Here is a 14,394-nt window from a genome sequence, read left to right as displayed (position 1 = left end):
GGAAATGTGGAATTATAGGAAAAGTGGAAATTCGTGGGATGTGTGAAACGGTGTTGTTCTGAATATGCCGAACATTCAGAAGTGGGCATTCGTCTCTACTTTAGTCCGTCTATGAGTTCCCGTCTATATTTCAGACCCGCCCGTTTGGTCCGAGTCAAACGGCGTCAAGAATGGACTTTACCGATACCACGTCACACGCAGGTGCCGCACTCCTGACATGCGGCAGAGAAAGGAAAAAATAAATAAAACAGCGTTGTATACCTTTAGGTCCCACAGATGCAAAGACATGTTCCCCATTTTGTTTTTATTTCACCCATCACCAGTTTGTGCATGTTTGTGTCTCTTGTTTTTATTTGATATTTTTCTTTATTTGGCAGTGTCTCTGCTTGTGTGGTGCCTGCGTGTGATGTGAAATTATGTTCTCAATTCCGATTGGCTGTCGCTGACAAAGAAGAAGTTATATATATGGATAGACGATTTCCAGCTCTGCGAACATTGGAACTGTTGAGAAATATTTATGGTGGTGAATTTGTCAACTTTCTTCAATAAATTGGGAATATTCTCATGAAAAGTTTGTAATTCTTGAACATTTTGAAGGGAGAATGGTTTGAAAAATAGGAATTTTTAGAGTGTTATAACAATTTAAAGGGATACACGTTTGCATTCTTTGAGAAATCCAAAGTGAATGTCTTTAAATAATCCATTACGAAGGGAATTTTCTCATGGAAAATAAGGAATTCTTCAAAAAGTAGGACCTTTTGAAGTGTTGGAGCATTGGAAGTAAATGGATGAAATTGGGTGGGAAATTGTGGATTTGTCAAATGTTTCCATTGACTTTGAATGTTTTATTTTTTTGTGAAAAAGGTGCAATTAATGTAAAAGTGGGAATTTGCAGAATGTGAAAAATAGTAGCCAGGATGTTGTGAGCGAGCTGAACAAGTGATGTTGGAATTGTTTGAATTATTTGAATGGTTTAAGAAATTGTTAATTTGAAGGGTAATTTGTTAATTTGTTGTCATTAAATTGGGATGTGTAATCCTTCAAAAATTGGGATTTTTCAGTTTGTTGCAACATCTTAAATTATGTTTAATTTGTGAAACTGTGAACTGTGGAATCGTGAATGTTTTGAAGTGAGATTGATTGGGAGTTCTTTGCAATGTTGAACATTTTTAAATTCAAATGGTTTAAATCACTTGAGAAATGGTGCATTTGATGTGAATTTGTCAAATTTCCCCAGTAATTATGGAGTTTTCTCATGTGAAAAGTGGAATCCTGAAACTGGTTGGAATATTTGGAACCGTGAACCATTTTGAATTCAGACAGAAATTCAGAAATGTGCTGCATGTGAAAAATAGTTAAGCGGATGTTCTTCACATTTTTGACGTTGGAATGGTTTCGAATCGGTTGAGAAACGTGGACGTTGTTGTATAACGTTAGTGGTTAGTCATGTTTTGCAAGCACCTGCATGAGTGGATGAGCAACAAAGTGCCCATTTTCCTTCCAGTAAGTGAGCCAATAGATATTTATAACCAGCTGCTCACCTCTCGCCCCTCCTCTGCTGTCCTTATAGAGCTCTCCCTTTAAAGAGCACCCTTGTCACTTGTTGCCTTTGTTCTTAGACAAAGACAACTTGCCCTTCATCTACCCGTAATTGGGCCCTGGGACTCTTGGAATGCGCTTGATGTCTCCGCTCCAATAGACAGCAGTTGAAAATGCAACCAAGCGTCTCGACATATATCCTCCCGTTTTGTTCATTGTGTTTGGAAAGAAAAAAAAAAAAAGACTCAAGAAAGAAAAAATCGTCAAGTTGACCCAATTTGGCGACAGGGCATCTTGACCTCCTCACGAGTACCTGGTCCGTCCGCCTAGGAATGAAATGAAATGGCAGAGCTCGAAATAACAAAAATAAACGCGCGCGCTAACATTAGCTTGTCCTGTTGCGCCAGCATTATAGTCGACAGTCTCCACTTTGCTGCAGTGCCACATTTTCATGCTGTCCTCGATTTCCTTTTGGATGAACATTTGGAAAACCCGCCTCAATATTCTCTTGGATAACATCTGTAGAAATGAGAAAAGATATTCACACATGCTAACATACTTAGCTCTGGATATTGCAGTCTTATACTCCACAGTGTCCTCTTGAAGCGCTGTGTTTCCTCACTGCCCACAGTCTCCTCTTGGAAAAATGTATCGAAACGATCAAAAAAAAATCTAAACCAATAAGCTAACATTTTTAGCTCTTGAGACTGCAGTATATACGCCACTGTCTTTCTCCACCTTGTCACAGCCCTCTATTTTCTGGTTGCCCTTAGTCTCCTATTGGATGGTGTTTGCAGAAATGACAAAAAAGAAGTATGCATACCAACATGCTTAGCTCAGAAAGCAGTAGTGTAATACTCCGAAAACTCCACTTTGGCAAGGCCCAGTTTCCTTGCTACCCAGAGTCTCCTCTTGGATACAATTTGTGCAAATGACCATCCGTCCATCCGTTTTTCTTGCTGCCCTCCTCAGATAAAATTTGAAATGACTAAAAACCAAACACACATGCTAACCTGCTTAGCTTTTGACACTGCCCTATTATACTCACTTCCTGCGAAGTAAACACAGGAGACCCTGGCTCCTCTAAACTGTTCTGCTTGCCTGATACATTCAGTGCATCGTGCAGCTTTTGCAGTTTCCTGTAAAGAGCCGTGCGGCGGAGCCCATTTCAAGGCCAAATGTGTCACTCGCAGTTATAGCGGGCAACGCTGACCATGCACACATGGCTAGCCCTTCTTTCGCCGCGTTGTTGGCGAAGGGGAAGCAATTTAGCACGTTGAAATTCCACTCGCAAATTATTTTCAAACGGTAGTTGGCAGCCGACCAAAAAAACGAACAAAAAAGGCCTGTAATTTTTTATTTCATTAATAGCAATTAAATCTTCAAGTCTGGCAAGCATTAAGGGCGTGTCATGTTCGAGGCGTGTGGGAAATCTCGGCAGATTAGCTGGGAAATTTGTAACGCTCAAGTGAAATGTTGGAGGACTTGTGCAACCGCAAATGTGAATTTCTGTGTGTGTGTGTTTTGTACTAGCTCGGAACCAAAGAGGTTTTAGACGCCACAGTCTCCACTTTTCTGCAGCAAGCCGTTTTTTATCCTTGGCAGAAATTACACAACTCAAAAAAACCAAAACTAATGCACGCTAACATTAGTTTACCTTGGTGCAGCGGTACGCACAACAATACACACTGTAACCTGCTGAGCTCTGGACACTGCAGTATTGTAATCCCCATCTCCACTTTGTTGCAGCGTCCCATTTTCTCAATGCCCTCAGTCTCCTCTTGGATAACTTGTAGAAATGACCCAAAAATAAACACACATGCTAACATGCTTAGCTCTGGACAGAACAGTATTATACTCCAACATCTCCCCTTTTCTGCAGTTCCCCATATTCATGCTGCCCTCAGTCTCCTCTCGGATAAAGGGTTTTAGCAAAAATCCCCCCGCCCAGTTTTCTCACTGCCATCAGTTTCCTTTTGAATAACATTTGAAGAAGTGGCCCAAAAAATCAACATAAACGTTTACCATCTTAGCTCTGGACACAGGAGCATTATGGTCCACAGTCTCCACTTCGCTGATACACACCATTTCTCTGCTGACGCCAATCTTCTCCTAGATAGTATTTTTGTAGAAGAAAACACACATGCTGACATGCAACACTCATGCAAACGTGCTTAGCTCTGGACACTGCAGTAATATTCTCCACAGTCTTCACTTTAATGCAGTGTCCTGTCTTCTTGCCGCCCTTAGTCTCATCACGGACAGAAATTGTATAAAAAAAACAAAAAACAAACAAACAACAAAAAAGCCAAATTATTTTCATTAATAGCAACACATTTTCAAATATGGCAACAATTAGGGGAGTGCATAAAATCTCGGCAGATTAGCTGGTAAATTCATCACAATCAAGTGAAATGTTGGAGCATTTTCGAAACCGCAAACATGTGATTTTGCATGTGTGTTTGTGTGTGTATTCAAGCAACCTTGTCCAAGCCCTTTAGTGTTGGTCATGACTCATTTACTTCTGAATCCTTCACCTTTCACCCTTCCTTTGCTGCACTCTCCATGATGTAATGTGTGTTTTTCACCACCACCCCACCCCAAAGACCCCCCATCCACCTCCACCCATATCTAGGTGGGGAGGTAATGGATGAAGCTGCCCCGTCTGGTCCTTCCATTCTGACAGTCTGTAGCCGTGGTGGGGCAAACGTCTCCGCCTTCACGGCCCCCCCCCCACCCTGGATGTCTGCTTCCCAGGTGCCAGTCGCACGTCGGTCCCGCTTTGCCCCCTGCTAACGACCTCCTCCAGGGCAAGACCCATTGTCATGCGATGTCTAATATACACCGGAGGCCCCGGGCTGCCTGCCTGCCGACTGGTAATGCGAGGTGCTATTTTAACTACATTGTGACCATTGAAATAATGGTCCAAGCGGTGTGTTTTACTTTGCATAGCAGCTCTTTTTTGCAATTATTTCAATGAGACACCCACTCTCCTAAAGTGATAATGACAAAGCATTAAGACTCTAAAAACTAGAGTGATTTTTTTCCCCCCTTTTTCATTATTAACTAGTTGTTTTTTTTATTTATCTTTAATTATTTTTCAAGTTTAGCATTATTTATTTATTTTATTTTTGTAAAAATATTTGACTTCAGTAATCTTTTACTGAAGAAAAATATTAACTATGATTACGAATATTAGATTTGGATCTTTTAATTGATATTTATTTATTTTACTAAAAATTATTTTAGCAATATTTAATTGTTTTAAACAAAATATATTGGATTTTAATCACATTTATTGCATTATGTAACGTTTTCAGTTTAGTCAGATTTTTACATTTTGTTTTAGTATTACAATTACAAGATTTTACTATAGTAATATTTCATTTGAAAAATTAATAAAACACAATAAAAATGGTAAATGAAAATACATGAAAAAATACCGGTTCCTAAAAAAAGTACTGGATTTTTGTCTAACTAAACTAATAATTAATTTCATTAATATATTTTAGTTATAATTAGTTATTTTACTTATAAGTACTTGATTTTAGTCATATATTTGCTTCATTAAATGTTATATTCTAGTCATGTTCATTTAGTTATCGTAACATATTACAACATTTTAATGATAAACATTTTTGAAAATACATTTAATAAAGAGAGAGTATCCACTTTTCACTCAGGGACAAACCTAAATATGTGCATTCCATAACAGCAAGGTGTTTTGTAAGCAAGAACGTATTCTTTGGACAGTCTTTTCAAATGGAGTATAACGAAGCGTGTGTGCGGATTGAAATTGGTTTGCAATCATAATTAAAAAAAATAAAGAAGGGTTAAGTGTTAACGGGCCACTACTTCTGCCTCCTGTTTGACGCATGCAAAGCAAAAGTGAGAGTCTCCCTGCTGTCTTCAGTGCTTTTTGTTTACTTGAGCATGTTAGTCCACCAGGACTCCCCCCATACACACACAGACAAACAGAGGGATGAAGAGAGGGGCAGTGTGACACACCTCATTAATCTACGCGGCACTTAGCACTCCGCGGCTGTCTGCTTTAGCGCCTTGTTTATTTTCAGGGCGAAAGTGAGTGATGCTCATTAAAAAGACACAATGTGTAAGTTAATATTTACTAAAAGCATGGATGGAATTGCTCAACACGCTCATTCCTCTCTGGGTTCGACTGCTCTGACTTGCCAAAAGGGAGCTTGATGGATTGAAACCAGTTGAACGAGATCAATACTATAGTTTCTCTCCAACCTTTAATGCGATGTCTGCAACGCGGAAACATGATTCGAGTAAAAATAAGAAAATGAAAAAAAAATGGAGATAAAGTGTATATATTCCTATTTTTATATATATATATAACAATCTTTCACACATTGTCCTGTACGAATGCATCATTTACAAGGAAAGCACTCCGCCCTCAGGACCTCTACACGGAGACCTCCATGTGTTCTCGCCCATATCGGATGATGTTTCACACCGTCGGTCTTGACTTATCTGAGTGAGGTTCCCTGGGAATACAGACACAATGTTGGAATGTTTGTACAGAATAGCCCTGAGGGGGACAGAGGGGACCTGCATAGACGGGTATGCATCAGACTAGAGAGGCGGCTGATGTATGGTTGAGGCCCACATGTTCCCCAAGTTTACCACATGTAAATCCCTGGGTGTTCGAGAGTCCATGGGAAAAAAAACAAGTGTAATTGGTGAAGATTCATACTCACGTGCGGTTAGGTTACAGTGTAAGATGTGGTGGAGACACTCTTGAGTGTGAACATCTTCATTACTTTGATCGTGTCCTTTGTTTCTTCTTTTCTTTTATAGGACAGCCATTGAGAGATGCCACCGCAAATCTCCGTCACCATTATACTAATGGACGTCAGATGTTAGTGTTAAAAAATAAAGGGAAGAACCAAGCCAAATGCAGGAATTTAGAATCATTAACAGTGGTTAGCTTCTTTGTACACTTGCTATCTTTTTATACATGGTTTGTGTATTTTCCTAAACCAACCATAAGCACTAAACCCTAACTTTAACCCAGCAATGACCCTAACCCGCTAACCACAAAACTTACCATAGCCACGAATCGCCACCCTAAATCCCAAATACAATGGCCGTTAGCATTAAGCTAGCGGACAGAAAGGCTAAGCTATAGCTCCTTTAAATATAGAAAGCACAACTCTCCCTAATTTTAATATTTACTTTGACAGTAAACTTCACCTGGGAGTGGCATTAAACAGCTCAAAGCCTCTTTTTTTGGTGCATTATTTGCCAAAACCGCTGCTTACTGTGTGTTACTGCGTCGAGTCCATTGCCACCATACAGCACTTGTATGTCAAGTCAAAACAAAACAAAAAATCGTCCAAATGACTGCTCAGAGGGGCAGAGGGCCTCATTATACCTCTGTCCATGCCGGGCCCCTAAATCTGTCCCACCCCCAGCGACCGTTCTGTTTGTTTAGAGTGCCGGAGCCTTCCTAAGCTACGTTTGGCCTAATGAGCCCATTATCTGGCAATGATCCACAAAGGCGCTTGCCCTCACCTCTCCTGTTGGACCCCCCCACCCCCACCCTCCCCGTTCCTCTCCACCTCATTTCACCACCACTTTCCCTCTCTTTTTCTTTTGAATCTCGTAGACATCCTCCCGTTTCCTCTGTCCGCCTACATGTGCGTTTTATGTCGACGTTGGGAACTACTTGCGCCTGGTTTTAACAGTCCAACACCTGCACACGTTGTTGCCGCTCTTCATCATAACATGACAGGACGCCTTAACGGTCTTCAGGGGACGACTGAGGGAGATTTGTGAAGACACCTTCAGAAGCTCTACAACATGCGATGTGGGAATAAAAACAATGTGTTCTGGCTGGGTTTGGTGAGGTCCACCATGGGCTTTACCATCCAGGCGGAGGTAGAGAAAATTTGTCAGAGGTTCAGAGTCCACAGTTTTTTCCCCCCATTTTGGGGATGGTGGGGAATTGCCTTATGTTTTTGTGTGAATTAACAAAGAAGATGGGAAATGTGACGGATAAAAGGGATATGGTCAAGCGGGCAATAGGATTTAGGTCAAGAAGCCAACCAACAATGGTGTATAAGGTGCAGGAAGCGCTTTCTGCTTATGTGACAGCAATCCCCTGTCTTCTTATAAAACAGAAGCCTTACAAAGAAAAAAAAAACACACTTCAGCTACGGTCGATGAAACCAAATGTAACTTTTTGGCCACAATTCGTCATTATTCGCAATTCGTCATTACCAAAAGAGCACCGTACGTACAGTGAAGCAGGTGAAGGTCAAGGTGGACGGAATTATGAACAGTTTCAAATAGCAGTCAGTGATAGCACAAAACCTGCAGGCTTTGGCTAGAAAGTAAAGTAGAATGAACTTCTGAACTTCGTTTGGGGTTAATGAGAGGCACTTTAAATGGCCACACGTGTGTGCTGACTCCCATTTAACATGAGTTTGACTCTGATTGGTTAATTCTGAACACAGCCGCATATAAGAGGGTGTGCACATTTGTGCAACCACATTATTGCAGTTGTTTATTTTTACTGTATAGGTTTTACATCAGATTAATGGTGGGAAAGGTTTTGAAATGATTCATCTTGGCGCCATCTCAAAAACCAGGCATTTGAAAAGGGGTGTGTAGACTTTTTATACAGTATGCACTATATATATAATGTACGTAAATATGAGTCTTGACGTTTCACACACCTTTGAAGTTATTGTTACATTTTTCCCCGTAGTTTTAAGGGCAAATCTTGCAGGGTTTTTTTTTTTCCCGGCATGCTTGCCATGTTTGTTGACTTTGTTATTCCACCATTTTTGGGGATCTTGTTGCTACAGGCACAGTTGCTTCTACTTTTTTTTTTTTTTGGTATCATTTCCTACTAAATTATCGTGAGAGCACATTGTTTCGATCTGCTCCAGGAATCCAGACTGAAAAAAAAAAAATCACCCGAGTGGATCAGAAGGTTTCTCATGCTGCTTTTCTAATGCCATCCATTTGTTGTCTGCTCACTTCGCTCCAGCTTTAGTCGCATGCTGAATTCCTGCACATGGTTCACCCCACCCCCTTTTTTTTCCTTTTGTATTTTTTTTGTGTGCACATTTTTGGCTTCCTGCTAGGCCCTTGCTATCATGCACCAGATTGTGTGGTTTCTTCGACTCTGTTCCCATCTGAAAATAGATGATTAGAGTCATCGCGGAAGACAAATGCAACTTTTCTGGATGCTCTAAATCTGTTTAGGCACATTTAATAGTGTCAATTATTGAGGGGCCAGACGCAGGACTCTGCCCTTTCTGTAGTCCTAATAACATTGGCTGCAATGAGAAGCAGATGCTGACCTGCTTGGTCCCTTTGAAAAAAAAAAGACATTTGAGTAGCTCTGCTTTTAATTTATGAGCCCCCCCTGCCCCTCCCCATCCTTCACATCTGGAATTCTTTATAATTAAAACATAAAGCCCGACGTTGTACTTCCACCTGTCAAATGCTGAGAGGATGAACATAGTAATGGGCTGGAGGGACTGCTTTTTTGCAAGGGGCAATAATGGGGTGCAAAGAGGGATTGTTTTTCTTTGTGGCACCGCATAGTTCCAGGATAGACTTCACATTGGCCTCGATTTACAGGCATGTAAAAAGGTAGAGAATGAAATCCTCCAAAAAAACAAAAAACAAAACAAAACAAAAAAACGCTGTTTACCGCACTCCCCCCACCTCGACTTCAAAATGACTACATAAAGACACAAACAAAAGCTTTCCGATCCCAAACGGAAGCACTGAGTTTAAGATGAATAGATTTTCTCGTTCTGTGTACATGATGAAGGATCTAAATACAATACAATACAATACATTACAATTTTATTTATATGGCGCATTTCATAACAGCTAGAGCTGTAACAAATCACTTTACATACAATACGATAAAAAGGCCATAATACAACAAGTGGAATCAATAAATTCACATACAATTCACTATATACAATAGAGACCGGAAAAGAGCCGGAAATTTCAGGTCCGATCAAAAGTCGGAGAATAGAAATGTGTCTTCAACCGGGTTTCAATCGACTTGTGTGAGTTTTTATTGACATTGGATACCTTCTTGAAAGATAAAACGAACACGCATTGACTAAGTAATTGTTTTGTAAATTGCTAATTGGGCTTATGCCCTCGAGACCTGCAAAACATTCAACAATACAGTAATCGTATATGCAGAGGTGGGCATCCCGTCAGACTGACGGACCGGCCCATCAGTCCGTCACTGACAGACTGTTAGTCCGTCACTGGCGGGACGCACCTTTTTCTGCCGTTTTTTGGGGGGGACCGACTGACGGACCAACGGACCTCTGACTGACTAAAATGATGGACTGACTGATGGATTGACGGACTGACCTTTACAATTCAGCTCGTCACGAAAAATGACGGACTGATGAATGACGGACGTGTACCCTCTGGCTGCTGACAGATGACGAATGACAGATCACCAAAATTGAGTACAATTTTGCGATAGCGTGCGGCACGTTTCAACTTGTGTATGAATTTGGCTTAGGTCGCTGCTGTTGCAAACCGTCGTAAAGTGAGGATTCCTTGTAGTCTTCGATAACTATTTGATACATCAGACCAGATGCTGACACTGTCACAGATGTAATGATCTCATTGGAGATGAGATTGCCTTTCTGTACAAAAGACATAGGCAAGCAAAAATAGATTTAGTTTTGTTACAGTCTTTGGAGGATCTCTATGTAAAAGACGCAAAAGCAAGATCGACGTGGTTTCTGTAGCTCATTCCCGTGTTTCTGATTGGTAAAAATAATGCTCGACGGGCTCTTGTACATTTTGAAAAACTGTATTTATGCTGAGGTGTAAGTAACATTCCGACAACCATCTCCATAGAGTAGTTTGAGGCAGACGGAGGTCGTGAAAGTGTGTTCTTTAACTGTGTCTTGGCCCGTTCGTGAGCAGCGTGTGCCAAGGATGAGATGGTGTCCACTCCCTTCAAAGCGTCGGCGTCACGTCGGCCCTGAAGTAAAAGCGGAGCAACTACTCTCAGGGGTGTGATTGAAAGGGTGAGAAGTTAATTTGGCAGCTTTTCCTCCTCGCTTTGCTAATGTTTCCTCTCAGGGCTAAATACCCCCTCCTCGGTCCCCTACCCCACCCGTTCGGGCCGCTGCTCCTCTCCAAAGCCCATAACGACCCACTTCCACCTATCGCCCACTCCCCCCCCCCCCCCCCCCCCCCCCAAGCGCCTCCATCCAGTTACACCCTACCTGCTAAGCCTTGCTCCATCAAACATCCACTCCACGCCACACATCACCTCCCACCCTCCACCCCTTACGTCCTTGTGAAAATCCACCCTCCATCGCCGCATTGCACGCTGACCCGAGACGAAACCTTTTCTCCCCAGGAAACATCCTGCTCCGAAACACTTCGGCTCAAGTGTGTTTTCTCCTGGGACCCGGGGAAGGGTGGGGGGTGGGCGGCAGGAGGTGTGTGTGTCCGAGGTGATGGCGGTGCGGTACTTGAGCTAAATGGAGACCAAGTTGGTGTATCTTCGTGGCCTGTCAATCAGGAGTTCGCTGATGTGTATGGGGTCTCTGCTACAGCTCAGCGGAGGATGAAGGGTCACGAGGGGGCGGTGGCAGCAGCGGGTAATGGGGGCCAGGGGCATGTGTTGTGTGTTACGCAGTTAGGGGGGCCACATGGTGTCCTTGTTCTCTTCACTCAGCACATGAAGGATGACTGGAGAGTGTGATGGTGTGTGGGGAGCGCTGCCGGTTGTAGCAGCGGATTAAGGGGAGGGGGGGTGGCATTGAAAACGCATCTAAAAGCCAATTTGATAAACGTTTCTAAGAAAGAGCGTAGGGAACTTTTTTTCCATATCTTACATACCGTAATTACTCCAAAGGGAGAAATAAGGTTTAGGGAAGCTGAATTTGAAACATCCTATCTCTGTTTTAAGTCAATTTATGAACCAAGCAATTCACGACTGTTTGACTTTGACAGCGTTTACGGCACAACAGGTTTACCGTCCTCTTTCGTACGATATTTCAAGTCCAAAATCTCGGTCACAGAGGGATAGCAGCAATCCTTAAATGTCCACACACTTTGGGAATTGTCTTTTTTTTAATGCCATGTGTTTTTACAATTTAAAGGCCAACACCCAAAGTACACACTGAGGGTACTATGACCTGCACAAAAGGAAAGTCTTGAACCTCCTCCTGCCTGATCTCAAAGCCAAGTCCTTACAGGCTGAGCTATTGCCGCGCCGTATAGTTTTTATTGTGATACAAACCCAGTGGGAAATTCTAGAAAATGTCAGACTGAGGGATTGCGTCACAGTTTTAAGTGTAGTTTCTCACTCAAGGAGAGCTTCGGAAGCCTAGCTCCAGGAACTAGTCCCAATTTTTGGGCCCGTCCTTAGACACTGAACCGCAACCATCCAAACAAAGTTTCTCAACTTGTTTTCATTAAAAAGGTCCTTGAATCTCTACAGCAGGGCGTCAAGGCCAGACAGAAGTCTGTCTGTTGTCTCTCATACACTTTTTGGACTTTTTCTGGTTCCTCTTTCATATTCTCTGTCAATCAATCAAGGATTCACTCTATGGCAGCGAAGCAAATGTCTGCAACCGGCACCCTGTAAAAGCATGCTGAAGAGTATGTTGGTTCTTTTAGGACTTTAGAATGGAAACTGACCTGAACTGAACATCACATATGTCTTTGGAATGTGCCTACGCAACGGTGAGAACATGCAAACTTCACACAGAGAAGTTCCGACGGCGATTCGATGCAGGATCTAGTCGGTAAACTAAATCAATCCCACAGCCTAATTTGCATTAAGTCGACGTAAAAACAATGACAGATCAGAAGTGAAAGATGCCTTGAATAATATCGCTTTACCACTATTTCCGGTGTGACTTTTGCGTTTTCTGCTGAGCAACGTGTCAAGCTCCGCCACCATGCAAACAAATTAAAACCCCAACGAAAGAGTGCTGGGTTGGTACAGATCGGCTGTTTCAGGACTTGAAAATGGAAACACTGGACGGGCCCTACCCAATTGAACCAATCCCAATCTCTTAGCGTTCAATTTGCATCTTGTGCATCTTTTGGGACTTCTGACATAAAACTGAACCTAGCACTACTTCTTGGCTCTCAGAGGTGTTAGGTTGCATTAAATGTACCTATGAACCATTAATCAAGCAGTCTTAAATTTAACCTGCTGTAATAATCCGTGGTTTTGTTTAGATTTGTATCTGGTTTTGTTTCATGTTGTCTTGTTCTCTTATGTTTCTTGTCCTGTCCATTAGGTCTTTTATTTCCACCTGCGCTCATCAACCCGGTTCCTCGTGTCTTCCAATCAGCTTCCTCAGCCACTTGTACTTGTCTTGTCCAGGTGTTCCTCATTATCTTGTCAGTTTGTTTGTATTTAGTTCCCTGCCTCTTTTCAGTCTTTGTTGGATTATTGCTTTGGTTTTTAGTCCTTCTCGGTTGTCACGTCTCTTTGTCCTGGTGAGTCCAGTGTGATTGTTTGTCGGTTTGTTTGTTACGTTGACTCTGGTTTGTTTGGATATTCTTTAATATAGTTTTTGATCATCCCAAAGTGCCGTGTTTTCTTTGTTTTAGGAAAATAAAGACTTTTGAGTGCAATCCTGCCTTGCCGCCCTCCTTGCCTACACTTGGGTCCGCAACCCTGCCCAACCATAACACCTGCAACTCCTTGTTTCTGCCGCTCGAGGCATGGCGTTACTTCTGCACCCTTAGACTGGTCGCCTGTCAACCTACAAGGCACATATAAATACAGACAAGCACTAAACCATAAGTGACACTCTGACATTCTCTGTCAACCAATAAAGAGGCCGCAGTGTGTCAAGCTGCGTGTCTATGTATTTGTGCCTCGCAATTGTCTAGCAATGGGCCCAGTGTGTACCTTGCGTCTTGCCCAGAGTCAGCTGGGATAGCCTCCAGCTCACCCGCGACCCTAATGAGTACAAGCGTTGGATGAAGACTGGAAATAATGAAACAAACCCAACTTTTTGGTGCTCAGAGATGTTAGGTAACATTAAACGTAAGCACAAACGATTGACCAGAATTGAACGCGGTCTTAAACATGACCTGCAACACCTTGCGTCTGCTTTTCGAGGCAGCAGACTGCATTACTTCAGCACCCCAAACTGGCAGGTAGACATACGCCACCCCAACATTAACCGTGGGACCCCTGGAGAATGAGGCAATTTAAGTATCTCAACAATTTTAAAGCACTTAACAGCATTTACTCAGACATGGAAAATGACTTAAACAGTTTCTGCAGTCAACAGTTGAGCACCAGCAGTGGGTCCCGTCGGTACTGAACTCGTCATAGTGGGTGGGGTGGTACCGTTGGGTTTTCGGCATGAGTGACATCACCTAGCGAGCTGTAAGTCATTTTCCCGCAGCGGACTAATCAAACATAGGTTTTGGCCTGGGGCCAGCACCTTACACATAGGCGAATGACGTCAAGATGTACCTATGGTCCCAGTTTTAACACCATACAAAACATGACCTCACACATGCAGACCCACGCACACATGCTCGCAGGGACACATACTGAACATTTGTGGTAGCCCCCGTGCCCATTGCGTGCCTCGCTAACTTTCTAAACGACATTCCCAGACAATGTCTTTGGACCATGTCATCCGATGTGACATGCTAGCCGACACGCGACGTGTATGTCAAACTCTTTGTCTGATGCTAAGGCTAACAAACGAGGCGCAGTACTGCGGCTGACAATGAGGATGCATTTAGAAGTGCTAAAGTTGATTCGTGTTTCTGTATTGGGTTACCTCAATAGGTGAAAATACAAGTTATAGAGAACTTTTTTTTTTCGTC

Source organism: Filicampus tigris, chromosome 13, assembly GCF_054856515.1.
Source record: "Filicampus tigris isolate MCC_2025a chromosome 13, RoL_Ftig_1.0, whole genome shotgun sequence".
In the NCBI taxonomy this organism is placed as follows: Eukaryota; Metazoa; Chordata; class Actinopteri; order Syngnathiformes; family Syngnathidae; genus Filicampus; species Filicampus tigris.
Note: the sequence above shows the minus strand (reverse complement) of the source record.